This window comes from Cryptomeria japonica, chromosome 11, assembly GCF_030272615.1.
Source record: "Cryptomeria japonica chromosome 11, Sugi_1.0, whole genome shotgun sequence".
NCBI lineage: Eukaryota > Viridiplantae > Streptophyta > Pinopsida > Cupressales > Cupressaceae > Cryptomeria > Cryptomeria japonica.
Window position 1 is genome coordinate 657,950,163 of NC_081415.1, and position 16,901 is coordinate 657,967,063.

Below are 16,901 nucleotides of genomic sequence, written 5' to 3' on the forward strand. Positions count from 1 at the left end.
GAAAGTACTAATAGACCTCAAATAAAGCCTCTGGTACAAAATCAATTTGGAAAAATACGTCAAAAATGACCAAAATTGGGAAAATACAAAACACAGTCAGGTTAGCACTTTTGCCCCGCAGGATAGCGCATATGCAACACAGAATAGCACAAATGCAACACAGGACATCGCTTATGCATTACAGAATCGCGCATATGGATTCTGAAACAACATTTTTGTTTCTAGATTTGCGCTTATGCATTCTAGAATCGCGCATATGCTACGTAGAGCAACACAAATGCATCACAAGACAACGCATATGCATTCTAGAATAGCACTTTTATAGAAACAACGCTTTTGCACAAAACTGATGGAAAAAAAATCAGATAATTTTCGGGTAAAATAACAAATCCCAAAGTTGACGAAAACGCTCGAAAAACATATGGAAAGAGATGCCCAAAAACAAGGATTACTTGGGTATAAACATAATAAAATATCTCCAACTATAGATCAAGATTTGACCAAATATCTTCATGACATAAAACAGACAAAACTTCTAAAAACTTCACAGAGAATCAAAAGAAGATAGTCCCGACATTCACAACTGAAGGACTCACCAAGCAAGAACAATCTCATCTCATACAAGAGAGGATTAATCAACCAAGGATCTCCACAGTAAATTCACAGAGCCGCGAATGCAGATATGGGAAAACCAAAAATATATGTTCCAGCAACTATACAAAACTCAAATAATATAAAGTTTCTCCCCAAAATTCCTTTCAACAATAATAAACTATAGAATAAGATATTATTTCAACCCAATACCCAAAACAATTGCAGACACAATTATACACGGAGAAGCCATTGAAAACAAATGCAAAGGAAAAGAACTCCAACCTGCAACTTGAAGTAATGGAAAAAGAAGCTGAAGAAGAGCTCCCACAAGCCAACTAAGTCCAATCCAAGCTCCAGCCAAATCCAAGAGAGAGGAAATCCATAGACAAGAAAGAAGCTTGTTGGAAAAATTTCCAGTGAAGAGCAAAAACCAACCTGAAAAACTTTACGGGAAAGAAAATAAAAAGCAACAATAATCCCAAACCCTAGCTTCAATTTCAGCCAATCAAAATATTCCATTTTGGAATATATTTTACCAACCCACCATATAATATAATTTATTCATCCAGTTTGAATTTAACCAATGAGAGTGAAGGGTAGGTAAAGTAAATAAAATATACTTATTTAGATAAGTGGGATTGTTTTATTTCTTTATTTAATTTAAAGTGTTCATACACCCCACTTATGAATAAAAGTCAAACTATTAAATAAATATAAGCTGTAATTAAATAATCCAAAAGGGGATAAAAATCAAATAAACCAAAAGCTAATAAAATAAATTAAAGAACCAAATAAATATAAGATATCAAATAAATATCCAACCAAAGAAGGTCAACTAATAAATTAAATAATCAAATACCATTAGAGATTAATTCACAAATATTAAATAAATATTAAGCAACAATAAAGCTTATCAATTATGAAATAATCATAAAATGAATAAATGTTAATTATCATTTAAATGTAAATACCAGATAATTAAATATTCAAAACTTGTAAATTAAATGCATTAAAATAAACATTACCAAATATAAACTACACATCAAGAGCCACATAACTTATTCTAACATAATCAAGTAAATCAAGCAGCATACACTAAGCTCACCAAACCAAAAGACCAAGCTTACTAACTGACATGGTGAATTATGCCAAGACGTTGACTACACATGGTGAACAACTTAGACCTAGAGTATGTGAGGGGAAACTCATGCCATCTCCAAACCACATAAGCCATTGGAACTATGACACGCTCAGACGTATGAAGCTAGGTGGAGTCGATGTCTGGTACCAACAAAATCTTGCAACTACAAAATGACAATACAACATACATATACATATATAGAACAGGCAAGTGATAGAGAATCGTGACGACACATCCCGCTCGCAATGAGTGATGTGGAATCATCTCTATCATGAAGATAGTCAAACAATAGTCAAACAAATATCATAAACATCTCATCAAATGAAATCATGAAGTAAGGTTAGTTTAATCATAATCATCATCAAAACCATGATAAATCTAATCTATCAATAATCCATCACATAGTGAGCATATAAAATCCATCGAGTATATATATCATCAAATCACCTGATCAATCATGATAGTACCAACATCCATATGGATAATCAAAATAACATATGTCCAATAGTGTCTAACATCAAATAATAAGTCATTGAAGCAACATGAGTAATCATCATCCAAATCATCAAAATATAGTCTAGATAAGTCTATCAAGCATAATATAAAAGTCAACTCTAGACAAAATAAGTCAAATCAAGGGTGGACACTACATGATTCTTATGCACACCATCTTCTCTATTGTTTTAAATTTTTAAGCACCCCAAAATGTTTCCAACTTCTTTCACGATGTGATTCTCCATCTGGCTCAAAATAACTACTTCTGCAACAACTTATTTACTCCTGGATTTAAAGGCTTAGAACACACAAGAATACATATATATCTATTTCCATTAATCATAATATTTATACATCCACATATTATATTACCCATGATAATCTATATGGCAACATGAATATTAAGTCAAAACAATGCCGAGTTCAATGGGTTTAATTACCATTTAGAATGCACATAGTGAAAACTTTAATACATCACATGACTTAAACACTGTCCCAATATGCAACTTAAAACATAGGAAAAACTTATCAGTCATTAAAATAAAAGAGCTATTATTTTAGGTCATCATTTTCCCCCCAACTTAATGTCTTGTTGATGCTCCAGCAAGAGGAAAATTCCTTATTCGGGCACTGACTTGTAACTCACCTATGGTACGTTGTCCTGTGCCTCCTGTACCCAAGTTCTAATTAAATCCTTTCATTTTTTCTAGCCTAGTCCACTTGGCTTCCTCCACGGCCTCATCATATGGTTTATCTGTAGCCCTGCATCTCATCAATGGCCACATAAGGATCGGTGGCTAAAATATCAAAGGTAGCCTATTATTACTTTTTATCTTGACCAAGTGGATATACTTGGGAGTTCTTTGTGTGGCTCCATGATAATTGGGTAGCGAATGGGGTTGACCCTGCTTTAGGTCCTCTGGAAGGCTATTCCAACGCTGAACCAGACAGTGGACTATAGCTTGATTCTCATTTCCAACAAAATTCTCATATTCCTGAAATGCTTCCTCTCTCAATGGTAAAACCTGGCTTCTGATATCAGGTCTAGGCAACAACTTTTTCCAATCATAGTACATATGCTGTGGGTTTTTAACCTCATTTTTGAGTGGCAGTGGGAAATGAAGCTCCAAGTTCCTGTGTGTTCTAGCCTGTATTCCCATACTGATTTCATTTTGTATCCATGACATCAATGCTTTTAACTGAATATCACCAATATACAACAAGAGAGTTCCATTCTTTGTAAGAAGAGATAGCATAATTATGCAAATAAAATTCACGTAAAAAATTCTTAATGGTTGTAGGAGACTTTTGGTAAACATTATTAAATTCTTGCGGAGTATCCAAAGAAGGGCTAAGATCCCTAACAATGCGATTTAGTTTCAAACATAAATATCATTCCTTCAAATTTAAAGCATAAACTCTTGACGGAGCCCTGAACTGTCTTAACTCAGGAACCATGTTTTCTACGGTGTCTACTGTGGTTTGCATTTAAACAATTTGATTGTCTCTCTTTTTAGTTTCTTTCTGTTTCTTATCAATTATCCCCTATAGCCTAGCCTTTTCTATCTCCTATTGTCTATAAAATGTGAGTGCAATGGATAAACTAGTGAGACATGAAGGAAGCTTGTGAGTTGTTACCCGAGGGCTTGAGATCTGATCAACTAGATCTTCAAACTGCTCTGCTACTTGTGCCAAATTTGACAATATTTTGGCTCCATGTTCTTCCTGTGGTTGACCCTCTTCCTGGGTTCCGTACCCTAATTCTGTCATTTCCATATAAATGAATTCACTCACATCTCTTGTTGCTTGAGTTATTCGTTTAACCCATCGACTCCTTCTTAATGACATTTCTTGAGTGGCTGTAGGAGGATCTTCTATAGGAAAATTTTCCTTTACTTTGCGCTTTTTTGCTGCAGGAGAAACCTGCACTTCTTGAGGTCGTTCTACAGTCTATTCCTCTACATCACCCTTTTCTTTCTCTTTACTTTTTCATCTAGAAAATGCAATCCCACTTTGAGTTTGAGTGGAGGGTTGGTTATTGCTTGGTTCAATTACCATTTCTTTCAAATTAGGTAAGGCTTCTTTGGCAATAGGAGGTTCGTCTACTGCAGAAACCCTAGGAGATGAGGGTTCTCCGATATTTTCCTCTTGATTTACAATTTCTTCTGCAGCAAGAACATTTTCTTCCCCAAACTTCATGATATCCTCTAACTCCCCCCACGACATCTATGAGACATCTCTAAGGGACCAGTCTACCAACAATTTGATCAAGCCATGATGACTAACAGAATAGTTACTACCCCTCTGTGTTTTCTTTGCACTAATAGAGATAAGATGATACATGACATTCAGAAAATCCATCCTTCGACCATGCCTCAGATGACTCAACAATTTAAAATGAACATAATGCAAATTAGAGTACCTACCATCACATGTTATGTATTTCATTATATGAAATGCAACCTGCACCCATTATGCTGGAAGAGACATCCGTTTAGTTTCTTGTTTGTCAATGCTTAGAGTTCCATCAACTGGGTGAGTAAACTCTACCCTTGCACTTCTTGCATCTTTTGCCTCGGGGAATAGTTCTCCATCATGTGGCAACCCGGTGACTTTGACTTCGCTGCTTTGTGGCTATGTCTCATAACCCTTTTACAAAAGCCTCCCCTTCATTGAATGTGCGCATAAATTCATGCATAATTTCCTCGTTAAAATTTGTCAATTTTAAAATATAGTCAGTTCACCCATAGGTCCAGAAGTAATGTTCATATTGGTTTTCTTGCAGCAAAGTGTCATGAACTACAAGCTCATGATAGATAGGGGCACCTCCCATGGCTAACTTGGCTTTTAAAATAAATTACCGCAGCAAAATGAAAGACTGAAATATCTTGCAAAATTGAAAATTCATGCTTTGAAATCTTTTACTTATTCTTCAGTACCTTTCATCAACTATGGTGATAGGATGAACTACTCACTCGTGCTACATGATTTCTCATTCAAAAATAATGTTAGGAAAATTAAAACACATCTTTGATAAGAACACATAATTACGCAACTCGTAAATCAAACCATAAAACACCCCCCCCCCCCCCCCCCCAACTTAAGATGATAGGTGTCCACACATGGGAAAAAGAACAGAGGGAATGTTATGTGGATTATGTGAATCATATCAAGCAATAATCATAATGAAAGAGAAAATGCATAATTAAAAGAAAAATAAATAATACATATACCTGCAATTGTACCAATTAATGTTGTAATAAAATGATTAGCTATTCACAATATGAGATGAGATGACATGAAGTGAATGATGTGACATAAATAGAAATGAAATGGAATGAGATGGGTGAGAAAATTATTAGCAGAGAATGGTATTTCCATAAAGTATGGAAATAGTTATTATGAATGCATGCTAGAGGAATTTTAAGGCTTAGGACCAAGAAGGCCCTCTTTAGAGGCTCCAAGAACTATGCCAATAATGTGCCCATTAGATGTTGTAGGAACTATGCCAAAAAGGTCCCCTGTAGAGGCTGCAGGAACTATGGCAAGAGGGTTCCCTACAGAAGTTGTAGGAATTGAGGCCTGCTCTTGGTTGTCAAATTGTTGCAGGAACTCTTGTTTTGTTGTAGGCTTATGAGAAAGGCGTAGTTGATGACCATTGACCAAAAGTTTGAACTTGACTGGATCTAGTGTTGTCAACCGAACTGCTCCATTTTGAAAAACTTCATCTTTTTCATATGGGCCCAACCAACGTGTTTGTAGTTTCCCCATTGTATCCTTATATCTAGAATCATATAACAATGCCCAATCTCCAGATTTAAATTTTCTCTCCTTGATATATTTATCATACCATTTAGCTCATTGATGTTGAATAATCTTTGTATGCTGGACAACCATCTTTCTCAACCCCTCTAGAGTATTTAATTGCATGTTGTGGTCTCTTTGTGCTTCTGAGAGAATCATATTCAATTGCAAAGCTGTCCTAAGAGTTTTATGCTCAAACTCAATGGGCATCATGGTTGTTTTTCCTTACTATTAGGCCCAATATGGAAAGCTAATGTACTAAGAGGGGAGGGGTGAATCAGTACTTCAAATCCTTTTATCAACAATATCTTTACTGTTATGTATAAACCAAAAACTGCTGTAACATAACATAAAGCTAAAACAAATAAGTAACAATCATACATGATTCACTCCATAACACATATATTTTAGCTATGTAGAAACTCTTGGTTAGAGAGAAAAACTGCGGTGGGGATGGCACCCACAACTTCACTACTGCAATAATAAAGAGTGCTCGGTTAGATCTACATATTTAGCTATTTCTGATAGCTTACCCTATTAGGAGTAACAAGATCTGTTAGATCTACCTTGCTAAAGGATTTTACAACACTTAATCTAAATGTTGCACCTGGTTAGAGGCTTTACAATTTATAGACTTGATTAGAGTCTTTTACCCTGTTAAAGGTTAGATCTCCCCTTTTGACATTAGTTGAGATGTTTGACAAAACTACTTTCAAAGTCATAACTCAAAAATCTATATACTTTACAAAATTTGACTAATCACACAGTATATACATTAGTCAATGAAATAGTATATTCAGATATATACTCCCCTTATCAATATGCTGTACAAAACTCTGATTATGTGTGCTCAGTGATCAATACTCTGTAATCACTATTCTTTTCTCTGTTCTGTTCAGTTCACTGCATCTGGATACTTTGCTCACTCTGCTCGGTATACTCCCCTGTATACTACACTCCTGTTGTGTGATACTTTGATGCTATATGATATACTCCCCCTTTTTGACAAACATCAAAATTTAGTTACCATTTGGAGGTGGCAACTGATCAAAAATGGATTTATACTTTGTCTTGGCTTCGGTGAGAGCGACAGAGAGTGCATCCCTTACACCATCCATTAAAGAATTTTGTGTATTAATATCAGCCAATAATGATATTAAACCATCTAAGGTGCTTCCCTCTTGTGTAGTAGAGAGGTATGTAGCTCGGTTGAGTTGTTCTTGAACAGATGAAAGATGAGGAAGGAATAATATCTGAAGTGTCATTATGTCCATCCTGATCTTGTGTTCTTCATTCCTTAGTTCCAGTTGTTGAGCCATGAGCTGTTGTAGCTTGGTATAAAAATTCTGAATTGAATTTGGCTCAGGGGGTCAACTTATTTGAGAGATCGGTGATCTCTTTCTCAATTGTTTCTATTTTATTCTTAATGTCCTTAATGAATAAAGAAAATGTGCAGAGTTTCTGAAATAATGAAAGAATGTGCTTGAGTTGAGGAGTCAACTCAGCAATAAAATTGACAAGTTTTACCTTGCCAACAGCAATGGATTTCTGTACTTCCTCTATCATTTTAGCAGTTATCTCTTTATCTTTCAGCTTGCTTAAATATTTGGATGCATCTACTCCAGATGTCTCTATTTGATTAAGGAGTTCATCCAGTTGAATATGGATGGCTGCATTGGTTGACACTGTAGCTATGGGTAGCATGTCTGATAGCAGTGTCTTTACCTTTTGAAGTACTTTATTCTTCCTTTGTATGGCCATTTGCTTCTCTTGAGCGGCCTTTGCTTTGCACAGTTCACCAAATTCAGTGAATGCTTGCCCTTTTAGTTTTGAGATATCAACATTGGGCAACACTATCGGTTTTGACAAGTCTATTTTGAAACTATGCTTTTTCAACTTCTTTTCTTTTCCTTTCACTGGGTGGACCACTACAATAGATTGAGAGGCTTGCTAAGCCTCGGTAGGTTGCTCAGTAGAGGCAACACTTTGGTCGGTTTCTTTAGCCTCTGTAGTGTCCTTTGGTGTCTCGGTGCTTGGTGCCTTAGCTGCAACATTTTCCATGCTAGAAGGTGCTTGTGAGGTCTATTCTTGTGAAGTACCTTCTACTGTAGACTTTTGACCTTCAGTGCCTTGATCTGTATTTTGAGGAGCTTCAGTTGTAGTAGGTTGATTAATAAGTGGATAAGGCTGAACTTGTTCCAAAATAGATTCACTGGATACAAGTTTTGCATAAGTAGTGCCTTCAATCATTTCTTGCTCAGGTGCCTTTGCATCCATTTTATCTTCATCTATTTGAATGGTGTCAGCAGGGTCTTGCTCGGTGACATCAGGCTCTTGGTCGGTGACATCGACTATTTCCATTGTAGATTGTTCACCAGCATTCTTTCTCCAAAAGATGTCCTTCCATTGCTCTTTTGTTTCCTTTTCTACTTCAATGTACAGGCCATTCATCAATTTCAAGGCCTTTTGTTTGACTGTAAATTGTGTTTGGTTGTTTGTCAGATGTTCTTTTATTTCTTCAACTGACATATCAAGAAAGAGATGCACCAAACTTCTTTCTCTGATTTGTTTCTCCAAGTCTAGAGCATATTGCCATCTGGTTTCAATATGTGCATATAATTCCTTAGGAATAGAATTACATACTTCTAATGGGACCACTCAAAATTTTAGAAGTGTGCAAATGACAACTTCTTCAATTTGCCTCTTTTCATCAGCAGATTTGGATTCATATTTGACAAATCTGAATCCACCAAATCCACCATGTTCCTTCAGATTATTACAAAATTTTTCTACACTATGTACATATACCTTCTTGCTTTTGACAATCTGAAATTTACTAGCATCTTCAGATTCGGTATCACTTGACTCTTTTGACAAAATGTGTCTCTGAGTAGATTTCTTGTATTTTTTTGTTACCTTGGGAGCAATAACACTCTTTTGTTTCTTACTTGGGGATGCAACAGATGCTCTTGTGTTAGGTCTCTTTGTTGGAGGAGTCGATAGGGTCATCGAAGTGTTCTGTTTCTTTCTTTTCAATACTTTTCCCTTAGGCAATTCAGTGCTTAGTGTTATGGCTGCCTCTTGGGCTTCTATCTCCTCTACTGTAATGGCCAAAATGCCTTTGATAGGTGTGGAGGAAGAGTCTTCTCTAAATTTCTCTGTCAGTGCCTTAATCATTTTTGATGCCTTTCTTGTAGCTTTGGGTACTACAATGCTCATCTTTACCTTTTCCTTCACCTCTTCATAAGTTCCATACCTCAGCTCGGTAGTATGCCTTGGTAATGTCAGAAATGCATCGATTTGCTGTTGTGTGATATCAAAGTCAATCTCGTAACCCATAGGTGGCAAAGATTGAGTCCTCGGTTCCACAACATTCACATAATAGTAATCGGTGTCAACTTCAAAACATATTTCATCTTTATATTTCTCTACTAGCTGGGGTGGGATCTGATACTTGTTATGCATTTTCTCCTAAAACTTGCTGAAGTAATCATCCATTATATCATTAAAATTGTCACCTAACTTCTTAATGAAGTCATTGATCTGATGGGTGATTGGTCGGTGTAGTTCCCAAACAACTTTACTAACTGTTGGAAAAAACTTCTCAAAGAAGAAAAACATGCATACAAGCAATGATCCAAATTTTAGTGTATTCACCGAGTTGTTCTTCTTCGGCTTCCTGATTGTGTTCAGATTTTCAAACAAGTTCTTCAATAATACTTCACACAAGTCAATTTTCATGCCTTTCTTAACAATTTTGTATGCTAAATCCACTGCAGCATAGGGTACACTGTTTTCCCTTGCCGATTGGAAGAAACAGTAACCAATTACTCTAATTGCAAATTTTAATTCAGGATCAGTGACATTGTTTAACTTCAGTCCTCTGTAGTCTGATTCAACTCTAGTCAAACTGATCAATTCCTTCTGTTATATCATCTTCTATGCTTGGGCATGATCATAGATAGGGTAACCGGTGATCAGATGAATGATTTCTTTAGTGATCTTAAATGGTTGCTCTTGAAGCCACATGAAGTCATCATGCACTCTGCTTAATATAAACTTGACCCACTGGGGTTTGAACACACGGGGATAGGTTAGGGCTTTAGTCAATCCCTTGATTTTGATGTGCTCATATTTACTATCCATTTTACCATCTGTGCACAATTCATCATATGCATCTTTAATTTCAACATGCCCTAGTTTTTCAACACGGCATTTGGTGAAGAATTTCACATCCTCGACTAACAACACTCTGTTCGGGATGAGTGAAAAGGTGGTTTTGTCATCTGGTTCAGATGCAACCTTAGGAGTCAAAGAGTATTTTAGTGAGGGCTTCTCTACATTCTTGACAACTATGGGGTCTTGGATCTTAGGTGCCATTTTAGATTTTGGATAAAAACTGACACAGGAACCTTAGGGTTTGAGGTTTAACAGCTTAATGAGTTCGGTAAACCAACTTAATCAATGTGATGAGATTTGATGTAAATACCTTAAAATTCATTTTGAAGATGGTTTGATCACCTTGATTCGCTCTACTCTGCTCTCTCAAAAACTTGGTGAGTGTAAATGACCGTAGAAATGCTTTAAGTACACAATAAACCTTATCAGGCTCTATGCAGGTTAGGTTAAAAAATTTAATGCACTTGGTTTCACTATACTTTCTGTCCCTTTTTATGCTTTAACCAAGTAACCAAATTTCCTTCATTTACCGACTTGAAAGGTTTCCTGTATTCACCAACTTGATAGGTTTCCTGTAAAGTGCTCAAAAAGACTTTGATAAAATTTCAAACATACTACTACATCTTACTATGCAGATCTTGAATTAAGTACATACTAGAATAGGAACTGTTATGATTTCAACCTTCAGAGAATGCAGTCCCTTCATACCTTTACCAATTAATTTCGAATAGGAGCACCTAACTTGGTAGGTAAGGTGCTTTCTTCATTTGGCACAATTTCCTTCTTTCTCCAAATCATCTTTAATTTCTCTTTTATTTCCTCAGTGTCTTCTCTAGGTTGATCTCTGCAATCTCCGACCAAGTGTCCAACTTTGTGACAATGAAAACATGCGATACCAGGATTTCTCCATGATCTTCGGTTATTCATTTCAAATATTATAAAACAATTGGCACTTATATGTCCATATCTTCCACTATCCTCGTATTATAATCCCATGGTATTGCTGCATATTGTCGGTAAGGATCTGTGTGAGTTCGGTAACCTCTAGTATTTGGTTGGTGTGCAGCCCACATGTAGTTCTTTTTCTTAAACCAACACTTCTCAGTGTTATATCCATATCTGTTGCAGTTTTTACAAAACTCTTTGAATTTTGCCTTCTGATAATTGTTAACAGACTTTGTCCTACATTGGTTAGATGTGTGACCATATTTATTGCAATTGTAACAATAACCATTGGACTTAGTGACATTCAGTTGCTTACCTTTTCTGATTTGGCACATGTTGGTAGTATGACCTTGATTCCCACAGTAGTTGCAAACAGGCTTCTTTCCTTTGATGTTCCTTTTGATTCCAGCTTGCTTAGATGATTCTCCTCTCTCAGTAGTGCAGATTCCCTTCTTGGTAGAGGCTTTTCCTTTGTAACCGAGTCCTGCTTCTTTGTAGGGTCATCTTGTATTCAGTTGTTCATCCAACATCTTTGATGCTTCATAGCTCTTCTTTAGTGTTTCTTTGGATTTCTTCTCTGTTTCAAGTTCATTGGTCAACCTTGATACTTCAAGTTTCAATGCTTGATTTTCATCATCTTTTAGATTTGCTTCATGATGTGCATAACCTAGTTGATCTGACAGATTTTGTTGAATCCCAGTCAACCTTATGATTTCATCATCCTTATCAAATACTAAAGCTTCAAGTTGTTGATTCTCTCTTTCTAGATCTCTTACTTTATCCTCGGTTAACCTCAATGCATCAAGATTTTCAGTCATCTGTGTGCTGAAATGTTCATGTTCTCTTTTCATTGCTTTTAGTTGATCAGCCAGTGCTTTGTTCTTTTCTTTCAATTGTCCAATCATTTCTTTAGTCTCTTCAGACATTCTGTTCTCAGATGATGTCTCAATTTGTTCCACTAACTCTTGAGAGTCCTGCAAATCATGAGACAATCTTCTTCTCACTTTCAGAGATTTTTGCATTTGCCTTTGCATGTCTACAATCACTTGATTAGCATGATCCAACTCTTCTTGCAGATACACAATCCTCCGAGATTGTTTGCAGCCTTCCATTGATAAGATCTTTCTCTTCAGGCATTTAAACCCTTTTCCAAGATTCAAGCTTTGATACCAATTGCTAGGCCCAATATGGAAAGCTAATGTACTGAGAGGGGAGGGGTGAATCAATACTTCAAATCCTTTTACCAACAATATCTTTATTGTTATGTATAAACCAAAAACTATTGTAACATAACATAAAGCTAAAACAAATAACCCTCAACTCATAATTAAAAAATTACATCATATGATACAAAGATCGACCACCAGACTGATATAATGATATACATGATATATCATGGACCTAAACCAAATCTCCAAATACGCAACACTACCAAAAATCACTCCAAGATAAACCGTAACACGCTACACCACCAAGAATACCACATAACATGAAGAACATCACCGGTTCAACAAAATCACCAAGAACTCACACAATGATCATTGTAGATCATCAAAGCAAATAGGAAAAACTTAGGCAACATCAATAGACACGTTAGAGTCATCAGTAACAGTTGCACAAACACCACTTATCAAATCTTCATCAATCAACATCTTAAGCTCAAGAGTACTCAAATAACAACAACTATCATGAAGAAAGATAACTTGCGAAGCACCAAATCATGAACCTTCGGAAATGAAAATACACAAGACCATCTAAAATAATCTCCCAAAATCTTAGCTCAAGATTTGATCAAACCAGAATATACTAGAGGAAATACTGAACTCTGCAAAGCATTGATCAGAAAAATATAAACTGCAAACCGAATCATATGATATGATCAATTAAGATTTCCGCATTACTAAAACCAATACATAAAGATATAATGATACTAGAAATACTCCATAAACCAAACCATAATCCCGATAAACTAATCTACAACCACCGAAGCAATAAATCACATGAATATGTTGACATCAATGACAACATCATACCCTAACAACATGAATGTCCAACATGACTTTCTTCCACTTAATTTGAATTTTGGAATCTAGCTTTGGGCCCTTATTGTTGAATCTTATTTGCAATTTTCAAGAAATTCCTCCATGTGTTGACATCTACTATCTGAAAACATGGAAAATTCAAAAATTAGAAGAAGTAAACTTGATATATTTCTTGAGGGCTCTTTTCTTTGCACCTTTCAAGGTTTGATCCTTCCATGTTCTAGATCTAATCATTATCTAATTCGATGAAGATTCTTGCAGATATAAGTTTGATAAGATGCCCCTTCAAATTTGAGAATATATAGATGAAATATTCAAAAAATTTCAAGCTCAAGGAAGGGTGGTGGAATGAGGAAAATCCAAGTGGTTCCAAAATATTTTGCCTTGTTACCAAGTTGAGACTCTTGAAACAAAACAATAAAGTATGAAATCTGACCCACTTCAAGAATATTTTTGAAACTTAGAGCTTAATTGAAGAGGATTTACAAGTGGTAGGTGAAGAGGTTAAAAATGACATAGGTCAAGCCTATTTTTCCACAAAGAAATAACTAATGCTTTCTTATGAAGAGGTTCTTACCAAATAGAAAATTTTCTAGAGAAAAAATTATAGAGAGACTTGGATAAATGATAGTGACAAAAACAACAAGTATTTTCACAATATAACCAAACATATAAGAGTTGTGAATCTCTTTGATCAATCTACCTAATGGCATGCCTCTTGAAGATTCAAAGGCCATAGAAATGGAGACTATAAAGTTCTTCAACAACCTTCTAAACAATTTCAAGGGATCCAATTAGCTAGCATAACTAGATATTATTTGAAATATAACTTCTATGGTTACATAAGCTTATAACAAAATATTGAATGCAAGCTTCATGACCTCAAAAATCAAGGAGGCTCTTTTCCAGTCGCATCTTCTTGGGTCAGATGGCTTCCCATTGAACTTCTTTTAGAAATGTTGGAATATGGTGGGACATGATTTAGTAGAGGCCATTGACGCATCATGGAAATTTAGCAACTTGCTTAGAGAGTCCAACAACACAATCATTGCCTTTATCTTGAATAAGGAAACCACTTTCTCTTTGGATGATTACCATCCATTTTGTCCCTGTAATATTGAGTACAAAGTCATGAAAAAACTAATGGCAAATAGATTGAATAATTTTTTTTGTGGTATGATTTTTGATGAGTTAACTTGTTTTGTTCCTAGCAGATCCATCCTTCATTGAGTTATCATAGCTCAAAAAATTCCGCATTCCATACAAAACACCAAAAACTAAAGCACGATGATTAAGATAGACATAAAAAACCTATAAAAAGGTAGATTTTTATTTATTTTTGAAGGTGATGAAGACCTTTGATTTTAATAAAAGATGGTTGAATTAGGTTTTCAGCTGTATCTCAACCTCTTAGTTTATAGTTCTTCTTAATGGCCTCCCCAAAGATTTTATTGAGGCTTTCACTAAGGGGATCCCCTGTCTCCATTTTTATTCATCATAATGGCATAAGTGGTGGGTAGGGATTTTAGAAATAAGGTTGGAGCTAGGAATATTGAAGGTGTTGAAGTCACTTATGCACTTTTGATCATTTTCCATCAACAATTTGTAGACAAAATTGTAAAGTGGAAAATTGGGGAACTTAGCAAATTCACCATAGGGAAAGGAGAATTCACTAAGCTAAATTTTCAGTTGGGGAGACTTTACATTCAAAAGAGGGGGTTAATCTACTTGATCCAATCCTAAATGGTACAAGGACTGAATACTAAGTAGATTGATTGTGTTTAAAATGTGTTTGACCCTCTTTTGTAAGTTGAATAGTTGAATTAAGACTAAGTGCTGGAAATGAAGACAACTATGAGAAAACAATGAGCTATAGATTCAGGATTTCATCGTGCACCTAGATTTGAGAATTTTGAGATGATTTAGAGCTGCTCTAGGAAATCTGCCAAAAGTTGCAGGGACTGTGTGTCCAAACCAGGTTGCCCTTCTATTGGTCCTCTGAACTTTCCGCTCATTGAAAAGGGTTTTTTCATCTCTGCAAATAAAGCTTAACTCCAGAAGAACTGATGTGCACCTGCTTTCTGCACACAAAAGGAAAGGGAAATGTGTTGAAAATAGGGGTTTACCTTTATGTCAAACCCCAATTTTGTAATTAACCAAGTGGTTGAAATAGTGTGATTGAAATGACTGAAAGTAGAAATCCTCCCCTTTGAGGGGATGTTGAATTGATTGAAAATGAAATTCTTATACCTCCTTGTGAAGTTTTTCTTTCCTCCACATGAAATTATGATCTCATGAATTAGATTGACTCTATTGCTGCTCCAAATCTTGAAGGAAGACTAAAAATTCTCAATTGCTCTTGGATGCTTGAATGCTTGAAGACTACTTGTGTGTGCATGATAGTGGATGTTCAAATGAGAGGGGAAATCCCTCTTATATACTTTACCATAGGATTAATTGACTAATTTTCTGACATGAGTCGACATAGAGGGATTTTCCTGCTTCAAATTTGAGATAGGTCAGGGGGAGGGTCCCAAGGATAGGTCCCTATTAAGGGGGACTAGGGCACCATGCCCTGGTCCTACCCTAATTTGGGGTAGGATCAAGGAAGCAGCTGGGTACATCACTGAGTTGATTGAATTTTTTTACATGTGTGAGCATAATCAAGTCTCTGGTCAGGCTGAGGGGTGTAAACACTAAGGCGAAGACCCAAATGCGATCAAAAATTGCAAGGGGTACAATTTTAGGATGCTACAAAAACTATGATCATTGGAGTTGTGAAAAAACGGAGGCCTTTCACTTGAATTTTATTTTAAGCCTTTACTCTCAATCCTTGGGTAGTAAGTGAATAATGCTAAATAGTAAGTTATCTTCTTCCATACCCTTGTTTGGAAGGAACAAGAAATCATTCAAATCCTAAACTTTAAGTGAGGGAAACTACCATGCACCAATCTAGGAGTTCTATTGACCAAAGATCTTGGATCTAGAAAAATTTGGGACCATCTAAAATCAAAGATGAGCTTCAAATTATCCTCTTGGAAAGGCAAATTGTTTTACTGCATAGGCACAATTACTATGCTTAAGGCAGTCCTCTCGGCCATCCCCATCTATCTGTCATCTTGTGTGACATTTCTTTTCGGTGTTAGTCACATTTGAAGCCAACCGATGATGAAATTATTTTTGAAGGGGATAGATGAAAAGGATGAGATTGTATTGATATATTGGGATAGAGTTTATAAATGAAAGGAGGTGGGTAGTTTAGGGATTTGAAATTAAATTCTATAGAGAAAAGCTCTTGAGGCCAAGATTGTTTGGCACATGTATAAAGAACCTCACAGGAAATGGAAAAAAGATACTATAGTATAAATAACTTGATTGGGGATAGTCCTCCAACATCCTTTCCACTTGCAATCCTCTTAGAGGCTCCCTATTATGAAATTTTATGCAAACTTGTAAATCACTAGTAATTGGTAATTTCTTTCTTGAGACATACATGATGGCGATAAGGAATTATTTTGGGAAGACTAATGGGCTGGTTATCCAAGTTTTAATAGCTCGATAGACATTGAATAGGTGCATGTAATGCTCAAGCACCTCTAGGTATATTTTATGAGAGGATTATCATCTAGGTGCAAGTTGGTTGCACAACTTTTTTTCTTTATTTGACAAGCTGTATGTATATTGTCAATGAACATCCACAA